We start from the raw sequence: 10,505 nt of genomic DNA on the forward strand, positions 1-10,505 counted from the left end.
GGCTGAAGAACAGGAAACACAGGAGGGTTATGTTGACAGTTGTCACACAATGGAGGAATATAAGAAGGGGGGAGGCATCACCAGGGAACTGTGTCGTGATTGGTGATTTTCAGCTTGTTAAAAACATAGGAATAGCCCTGCTGGATCAGGCTGAAAGACCCACTTCATCCAACATCCTGTTCTTACAGAGAACCAACCACATGCCACAATGGGAAGTCTGCAAGCAGCACCCCGAGTTCAACAACTCCCCTGCACCCCCAGGTTTCCAGCAATATATGTGAAGATACTGTAATTCACTTCCAGATGTCTCACAGGAAGCTGTTCATAAATGAAATAATAAATAATAGTGGCCACCCAGATGGCTGAAAAAATTCAAAGTAATAAATCTAACACAATTTCTGATACATTTTGATAATTTTTAAAACCTCATTTAAATTGTTTTTGTCTGGCAGGAATCTTCACTGAAGTATATGGATATACTTTCAAATATATGTGGTTATGCTGTTAAACACCAGGCCAAAATGTCCTCTTTTAAAAGGGCAGTGTTTAAAGTTTAGTTCATTTATGTCCTTAGATGTATTTTTCTTAAAGAACAAAAGAGACTCAAGGCATCTAACAGATTCAGACAGAGAAAAACAAGAACAAAAAATAAATTCCATAAGAATAGACAATCCTAGGTTGTCTTCAGCTAAGTTCTATTCAGAGTAGACCCACTGAAAATAATGGATCCATGTTAGTTATGTCCATTGTTTTATTTATTAATTAATGCACAACTTAAATGCCATAATGGCCTCTAAAACAGTTTTACAGCTATAAATAAATAAATATGTAATGAAAATGTGTAATAACAAATCCATCAAGGCATTAAAACATCCCTGATTAAAATATACATTAAAACAAATGGGTCTACTCTGATTAGGAATAACATTGGCTCCAACCTCATTTTTTCCATTTCAAAAACTTTTAAGCATTCATTTGTCCACCCATCAATCGACCAATTCATGATTAAACCTATTTTATTCAATAATAGGCCTACTATAAACACAAGTTATAATTTGATACCATCAATTTTCTCTAGAGGGCAGCATTGCATGGGACATAATAAACATGCCGTTATAATTGAAGTTTTAATTATTAAAGGATTCTAAACAGAGACATCTGCATTCAGTGTAACAGGCTGATGCATGGAAGCATAGCAAAGATCTACCCACTTGCTACCAAAGTATTACATTACAGTACGAGAACAATCCTTCTCTTTGATTAACCTTGATCCCTGGTTGTGGTCAATGGGGAGAACCAGGTGTAGGCACCCTGACCTCTTCAGACACCCCCTTGCTGCTCGCCAAGGGCTCCCTCTGCCCATTTCAATATTTTCCTTTTAAAGTTTTTTTCTTAACTAATTTTTAAAGTTGTCAATCAAATATTTGTTATGGTCTATCAAACACTAAAGAAAGTGCCAAATATCTTCATATATACATAAAAACAAATGGATGCCATCATGTTGCAGTTCATGTAGCTGTCTGTAGCTTCTTACCTTTCTTTAAAAGGGGCTGGGGTGAGCTGTAAGCATTGAGTGAGGTGTGAAAAGAGGGGGTTTGGTCAGGTGTAAAGGGAGGTGGGGTTGGTGTGGGGAAATAGGGATTGGCAAACTCTGGGTTGGTGAGCAGAGCCCCTAATATATTGGGGGGGCATAATCATAGCCTCTGAAGAAGAATCAACAGTCATAGAAGGTTGAAGAAATATCTCAACATTCAAATATGTTGCCACCCCTCCCCCCTTTCAAGAAAGTTATCAAAAGGATCTCTAAAGATCAACCAGGAAAATGCCCCATAAAGGGACAAATTATGCATAATCTGTATAGCTGTCAACTTTTCCCTTTTCTTGCGGGGAATCCTATTCGGAATAAGGGAATTTCCTTTTAAAAAAGGGAAAAGTTGACAGCTATGATAATCTGACCCATTGATAGAATCCACAGTAGAAAAAACACTCGAATCGTTCAAGCTCCATAGCACTGCTAGGACTTTCCCTAGGGCTGTGTGTTATTTAGGGGCAGTGGATGTTGTTGCCTGTTTTTTTATGTCTGTGTTTCATTTGTTTGGGGTGTGTATACGTTTTGCCTAGTTTTTAGGGGGTTCTCAACATCATCACCTTTTCAGCTAGCACCAAGTTTGTAATCCAAGAGGCAGAACAAGGCCCCAGCAAGGCCAAGCTAAATACAGCAGAAGACAAACCCAGGTAGAGAAGGCAAAGATGGGTCAGCACCCTGGATAGCTCCCAGTGACGCCTTGGCTGAAAGCCAGACAAAGCTGGCTCGAAGGTGGCTCCAAGAAGCCGTAGAATGAGACTATGCCTGAAGTAGGTCCACAGCTACCTTTGAGTGCTGGACTTGGGAGACCAGGGTTCAAATCCCTGCTCAGCCATGAAGGGTGACTTTGGGTGTCTGAGCAACTGTCTCTCAGCCTGACCTACCCCACAGTCTTGTTTTAAGGATAAAATGTAGCAGGGGGAGAGACGTGTATACATCACATTGAGTTCCTTGGAGAAAAGGTTAGGAGTGTGGCAAAAGGCCATAGAGTAAGCCAGTACAATGCATGTTTGAGACTGAGTTGGCTTCCTTGATCATCTACAAGAGAGGCATTCCATATAAAATCTCAGCATGCAACCCATAGTGTTTTTCTTGTCAAATAATCACCAACAGAGCCATCGTTCCTTTGAAAACTCTTTCTATGACCAGCAAATTCAAAGGCAGAGTTGTTCTCTCCTCCCTGCCTCCCCCACATCCAAAATCAGAGAGGAGCTGAAGGTGACTCTGGGCTTGCTTTGCAGAAAGAAGAAGAAGAAGAAACAAGTGAAAATTAACAGGACACAAAAACAAGGAAATTCAAAATCAATACCCCAAAGTCAAATCCTAAAAAATCATGCTCTGGAAGGAAAGGTGACCCCCACGAGAAATGTTACAAGACATGACAGCTCTGATCTCCAATTTCGTTTCTCCTTGCTCTAGTTCCGGGCATGCAGAGTTTATTCTGGAGCCAAGAAAAACAGCATCCCTCCATATTGCCAAGTTCCCACAAAGTTCCTGGATGCTAACAGTGGACCAGTAACACCAGAAATGGGGAGGGGAGGGGAAGGTGTGTGTGAAGAAGTGTGTGTGGGGGGGGTGCTCCTGAAGACTGAAATTCAAATGGGACCTGCCCTCCTCTGCAGTACTGCATTCCATACCCTGATCCCCTGCTTTCCATTTCCTACTACAATCAGCATTCTGTGGCCATTGGGTTTCCCCTCTCTCCCTTTACGACTCTCCCCCCTACAAAAAAAAACTGGTGTTGTTTTTTAACATAGGCCTTAGGTTTCTCTGATTCCTTCCTCTTATGGATGGAAGGTGATGTTTTGGATAACTAAGGAGGCACACCTGAATAATGAGTTCATTGTTAGTATTTACACAATGCTTCGTGTGCTATGGATGGGTGCAGGAGCCTTTCATCCAAGGGCCATGTTTCCTTCTGGGCAACCTTCCAAGGTGGTGGGCAGGGCCAGAAGCAAAAGTGAGGGGGAGCAATGTATTCTCGCTTTACTTTTGTGCACCAGACTTGTTTCTACATACACTCAGAGATACCCCTCCCCTCACTCTCTGTCCTCTATCCAGGCAAGCAAGAGACATGATTACAGCTGAAGGGCACATCCCAGGCAAGAAGAAGCTCTTGGGGAAGGTACAGATTGAGGTGTGTCACCTGAGGACAGGGGGTGTGACCTAGGAAGCTGTGTAGCCTAGAAAGTCCCACAGGCCTGGCAGGGAGGTCTGGAGGGCTGCATTTGTCCCCTAGGTTTGAGGTTCCTGACTGCAGAAGAGGAGATCTCTCTTAGAATCATAGAACTTGAGTCCAGCTTGAGTTGGAAGGGACCACGAGGGCCATCCAGTCTGACCCCCTGCAGCGTAGGAATATTTTGTCCAATGTGGGGCTCAAACCCACGACGTTGTGATTAAGCTAACTCAGCTGCCTGGTCCATTAGACAACACATCTGCCTTTGCAATTGCTTCCAGACCACATATTTTTTAAAAAATTCAGGGCACATTGTCCAGATAACGAGAGAAATGCCACAGCATTATTCCTTTCTTAAGCACACCTCTTCATGATTCCTGCACTGCAGGGGGTTGGGCTAGATGACCCTTTGGGTCCCATCCAAACCTACAGTTGTATAATTCTATAATTCATGTCTGCCTCAGCTTAGTCTCTGTGTTTCCTTTTTTTTTTTCCTTTTCAGAGCCTGGCCTCCAGATTTCCGTCTTTGGAGGTTATTTATTTATTTGTTTATTTATTTCGTTTGGTAATTCAGAGGAAGCAGCAGGGAAAGAAGCCCTCCATAATGCCTATTTGTTGACACACAGAGCCTTTTCCTCATCAGACAAAGGGAACAAAGGCCAGAATAGGCAAGGGTGTCCATAGCATGGCAGGGAGGGCAGTTGTGCCTTCATTTCCCGATGGCCACGGGAGGTCCCCAACCCTTGAAAAGTTAATCGAGTTCAACTGTGCCATCAGGGAGCTCCTACCGAGCCCAGTTGGAAGGAGCCACTAGGCTCATTCATTCTGGCCCCACTCAAGGTTTCGCCTCTTGGCATCTTCATTCCTTTCACATTATCCACCGGAAACTAAACCCTACACTGCCCGGCAGATTAACAATACAGTCTCTGAATGTGTCTCACATCCATCGAAGTTCACAAAAGCTGATGCCTAATAAATTTTGCCAGTCTTGAAAACGCCACAAGTCTCTTTGTTGTCAAAGAGCTAATTGTCACTCAGTGGTTGATTTAGAATGGGCCTTTTGTGTGAGGCAGAATTCAAAGCAGGCTAGCATAGAATGCTGCTGCATGATCGCTGACAGGACCAAGGCCCTGTCAGTGTATAACACCTGTGCTCAGAGACCTGAACTGGTTGCTGATTTGCTAACCAGCCAAGTTCAAAGTATTACCAATGGTATACAAAGCCTTTAACAGCTTGAAGCCAGTTTACCTGAGAGATGGCCTGTCGCCATATATGCCCACTTCGATATGCGAAACCGGCACAGTTACAGGTGCCAGAATAATATAAATAAAATTTAAAGGACCAGAGCAGTGTATGGATTTGCATGTTGGACCCTATACATTTTGCTGGCTGAGGCGGACAAGATTACACTGCCCCTCCCCATCCCAACACAAAAAAAATCACAGAGATACATACCACACAGACAGTTAAATCTTACTTCAGGAATGGGGAACCTCAGGCCTCCTGGACCATGCACTGGCCACAGACACTAGTACTAAATAACTTTCAGGGATTGCTTACAAGCTGGCCCCTTACTCAAGAGTAGCACAACAACCCTGGGCGCATAGATGTATGCTATGATGCTGTTGTTCAGCCTGGACTTTTGGTGCTGATGTTCTCGAGGACCAGAGCACCACCACCTTTTCCTCAAACAGCTACAGGGGTTCTCCAGCAAGTCCCAACCCAGAGGTCCCACCCCCCCAAGGGGATCCCAAACACCAGTACCAGAAGACTCTGTCTGCTGGTTAAGATGCTCAACAAGTGGTGTCGAGTACTCCATGGCTGGTGTCAGTCCAGGATTAGGTATGAGAGACTTGGGCTTTTAGACTAGGGAAATCAGGGTTCAAATCCACACACAAAGATTACTCGATAACTTTGGGCCAGGCAGCATCTCTCAGGGACAGGCATATGCTGTCCTGAGAATGTCAGGCAAGGGACAGGACATGCAAGGCGATCAATAATAAACAGCTGGTGTAATAAGGTAACAATGTTTAAAACAACAATTTGTTAACAATGCACGCAACGTTATAGTCAAAAGAAGATTCTGACCTCTTTATTCCTCTGAGATGGAAGCCGTCTGTTTTTTTTAGGGACTGTTATCTAAATGGATGGTCCATTTTCACCTTCAGTTGCAAATTCATTTTCATTCATTGCACAAATGATGTTGCCGAAGTGGTAAAAGTTCCAAGCAAAAGCAACGCAAGCGATCAGTGGCCCAAGAAATAGTAACCAACACGCAAAGGTCAGGACTTTCCAAAACTGTCTATATTAACATCAGCACCGAGCAAGGCTGGTGAGGGTGGGGTATGACCTGGGGAAGGGTTCTGAGGGCCACGTAGAGAAGGCTGGAGGGCCACAACCATCTCCTGGGCCTGAGGTTCCCCACACTGTCTGAAGGATTTGGCAGATCCAGAGACACAGGAATGATTTCATAAGGCCAAAGAGTCAAGATTTTCATTTTGTTAGGATTGATGGGATTTTAAATCTTAATGCCTGAACATACAATAATAATAATAATAATCTGCTTTTAAATATTGTTGGAACCCACCTTGATCTTTCATGATAAGGGCAAGAAGAGGCCCTCTAATGAATAATGCATTTCAGCACAGTGGCTGGGATTACTCGCTGATCTTTCAGACTCAATAGCAGCAATTGGGCGACCAGCCCAGGATTGAACCTGGCCCAGAAGGCCGGCCCGGCCAGAGTGTGACAGGAATCTCCAAAGGTTATAATGCTGAGTATTAACACGCTCGTCTTGTGCCTGACCATTCTCCCTGACCTCTGCAAAAGATCAAGGTGAAGCAGTGTTTTTCAGGGAATAAAAACTGAGGTGTGAAATACTGCAGAAAGGAACTCGAACAAGCAGGATTAAAGAAATAAAAGTCTGTCCCTCTAGTCAATCCATTATTACAGATCTGGGATGGGAACACACAAATCTTAGAACTTTGCTGTTTTAGAGAAGGAAGAATAAGAGGTGATATGGCAGAGGTTTATAAGATTGTACAAAGCATGGAGAATGTGGATAAAGGTTTTTTTGTTGTTGTTGACTCCCTCATAACACCAGAACTCCTGGAGATCCAATCTAGCTGAATGTTGGAAGATTTGGTACAGACAAAAGAAAGTACTTCTTCACACAGCTCATGGTTAAACTGTGGAACTCACTCCCACAGGAAGCCACAGAGGATTTGACAAATTCATAGAGGAAAAGTGGCAGCCCGGCGACGGAATGAGCATGCACCGGATTTCGCGCATGCGCACTCTGTCTGGGCTGGCTCTGCTGCTTCCACAGAGACCTTGCGAGCCACTGAATGAAAAGCAGCAGGGGCAAGGCAGCCCCACGAGCTGCCGATCGCTCGTGGCAGCCCCATAGCAGCACTGGTGGGCGGCCCCCGGATGGGTCGCGGGGCGGAGCAACCTCACTCTGCAGCTTGCTTGCAGGCCGCCAAGCAGGTTTGCAGGCAGGCTGCGGGTGAGGCTGCCTCTGTGGCTTGCTCAGGGCCCGCCGGTGGGGCGGGGCGGGGCTGGCCCAAGTGTCACCCCCCTTCCCCTGGAACCCGGGGTGCCCTGCACCCCACCCTCACTACACCACTGGGGGTTGGCCTGATTCAGCAGGCTCTCCTTATGTTCTTGTCTTCTTCCTTCTAAGTTAAGTGCATGTGGACCATTTTAAATTTTAGATGGGAGAGCAGAGGTGTTAATTGTCAACAAGTTTTAAAGCAGGGTAGGGAAATTTTCCACCCCAAATGCCATTGGGCCTCAACTCCCAGCAGCCCCAGCAGGAGGTCCAGTGGTCAGGAATGATGGGAGTTCTAGGACAGGAACAATCTGAAGCTGGTGACTATAATGATACAGAGGAAGGAGTCCTTCTCAAACCCTTTAGGAAGTGACTTCCTAGTAATGAATGACTCCACAGAAAAGTTTCTGAGACTGCACTCAAGCATATATAAAAACATAAGAAGAGCTCTGCTGGATCAAACCAAATGCCCATCTAGTCCATCACTCTGTTCTCGCAATGGCCAACGAGAAGCCCCTTATGGGAAGCTGGCAAGTGGAGCCCAAGTACAACAACAACCCTCCTGATTTGTGAGTTGCAGCAGCAGCTGGTATTCAGAAGTGATACTGCCTCCATTAACGAAGGAAGAGCACAGCCATTATAACTAGTAGCAGGACAGCAGTGTCCGGGCGCTGCCCAAGAAAGCAGAGAGAGAGAGAAAACCACAGGCTTTTTAGTCCCTTTTTTATTATTATTCCAGATGCCAAGGCAAGGCAACCAAGCACCTTTCAGTATCTAACGTTGCTCTGAGTGAAGTTCCTCGCCCCCCACTTCTCCATACTTCCCCGTACTCCTCCCCTCTCATATGGTTGCTGTTAAGGGCCACCTGCCTTTGAGCCCTCTGCTCTGCTATTCTCAGTGAACGTCTGGTTTTGGGGGACGGGATGGGTTCTGGGAGATGCAACAGCGTGTCAGTCAGCTGCTGCTTGGGCTGTGCCTCCTCAGTGCCACCTGGCTCCTCATCTCACATTATTTCCCAACTTCTTCCCTCTTCTTCTTCCTCTGGGACGTGCCCTGTGTCGAACCAGTCCTGTGGATCTATACTATCTGCCCCTTCTTCCTCTCTGGAGGGCTCCTGGGGAGGTGGTCTCCACCACTGCTCTTCATCTGCCCAGTCCCAGACAAGCAGGTTGAGATTCACATGAAACTCTGAAGGTGCGAAAGAAAGAAAGAAAGAAAGAAAGAAAGAAAGAAAGAAAGAAAGAAAGAAAGAAAGAAGTATGCAAGGTGGGCAGATACTCACTTACATATACAGTATTCTGCAGCGGGATGAGGAATCTAATTCTCTCCAAATGTTGGCCTCCATTTCCCATGAGCCCCAGTCAGCATTAGCCAGGAATTAGGAGAGTTGCAGTCCAGAAGAGAAGAAGAAGAAGAGTTTGGATTTGATATCCCGCTTTTCACTACCCGAAGGAGTCTCAAAGCGGCTAACATTCTCCTTTCCCTTCCTCCCCCACAACAAACACTCTGTGAGGTGAGTGGGGCTGAGAGACTCCAGAGAAGTGTGACTAGCCCAAGGTCACCCAGCAGCTGCATGTGGAGGAGTGGAGACGCGAACCCGGTTCCCCAGATAACGAGTCTACCGCTCTTAACCACTACACCACACTGGCTCTCCCATTGCTGTTTTAGCAGGGAAATAAGCATCCTCTACTTTTGCTACTGCAGGCAAATCAACATGCCAGGTAGCCAGGTAGGCTACCCTAAAAGTAAAGCTAGATTATCACAAGTGATATTTCTATAGGGTCAGGAGGATCATGGGGCTGGAAAGTAGCTCACATAACAGCAATATTTTTCATAGGCAAGATGGATGAGCATTGTTTTGGGTGTGGCAGGTCAGTCCAGATGATGACCTGAGTCCCTTCCAATTCTTGAAGTTCTGTACCCAGTGAGGCTGGAATCTAAGAGAGGAAGTTGCTGAACTAGTCTTTGTAAGACACATGACCTTACCTGGGCAGTTAAGGGTCCTCATCAGCACCCCCAAAGGATGAACTAGGTTGCAAGAGCTACAACTAAGTGATGGTGCCCTCCAGGCTAATGAGTGGGCTTCTCCTCCACCTAGCTCCTAGGTAGAAGAAGAAGAAGAGTTTGGATTTGATATCCCACTTTGTCACTACCCGAAGGAGTCTCAAAGCGGCTAACATTCTCCTTTCCCTTCCTCCCCCACAACAAACACTCTGTGAGGTGAGTGGGGCTGAGAGACTTCAAAGAAGTGTGACTAGCCCAAGGTCACCCAGCAGCTGCATGTGGAGGAGCGGAGACACGAACCTGGTTCCCCAGATTACGAGTCTACCAATCTTAACCACTACACCACACTGGTAGTGTGAACATGAGCTAAGCTGGATTCAGGGCGGAAGCTAGAGACACAGATACATACTTGATCTGTGATGCATGCAAAACTGTGACTAATGGAGATGCAAGATCTGTTGGGATGTTAATGCTGAAAGCCCTTCCACCTTTTGCTCAGGCTGTTTATATCTGTTTATTTGACCATATATCCTAAGGACACCACATGCTCTGCTGACCTTCATTCCAAGTGCTAGAACAGCATTACCCCTGTGTAACAGTATTTTGCAAATCACTCCGGTAATCCTTGCAAACCGAAAACCACCAACTTTCAGAGGAATCTCTTGACAGGGGTGGGGGGATGGGGTGTGCATGGGGCAGGAGGGGGTGGGGTGGGGAGGCTTAGATTGTGCAATTAAGGACAACTTAATTCCCTTCCAGAGTCTCCACCTGCAGCCTGATCAGGTTAAAGAGGAGACCTCTGGCAGAGCAAAAAGTTAAAAACAAGTCCAAAGAGTTTAAGTTAATAGAACCATTAACTGGTGCTGTATTCCTGGCTAATGAGGATCCTGCGTGTGAGAGGGCGAGGGGGGAAAGCCAGTCTGTTGCGAGATAATGAATCGCGGTGACTTTAACTGACTAGAGGCACTGGAGCTAATGAAGTCACTCGAGAGTTGAGATCCCTCCTCTGGCAAATCTGACATTGTTCTGAACAATGCCTCACGTATTTCAGATGAAGAGCTGAAGCGGGAACAATGGACCCAAGGCGCAAACCACAGTTGCGTGATGAGGGAGACGGCAAGGGCCCATTATCCTCCTGCGGGCCTGGAGAAAGTCAACTGCTTCTAAGCAAAAGGATGAGCACCACT

The sequence above is a fragment of the Lacerta agilis genome, chromosome Z, assembly GCF_009819535.1.
Source record: "Lacerta agilis isolate rLacAgi1 chromosome Z, rLacAgi1.pri, whole genome shotgun sequence".
Classification (NCBI taxonomy): Eukaryota; Metazoa; Chordata; class Lepidosauria; order Squamata; family Lacertidae; genus Lacerta; species Lacerta agilis.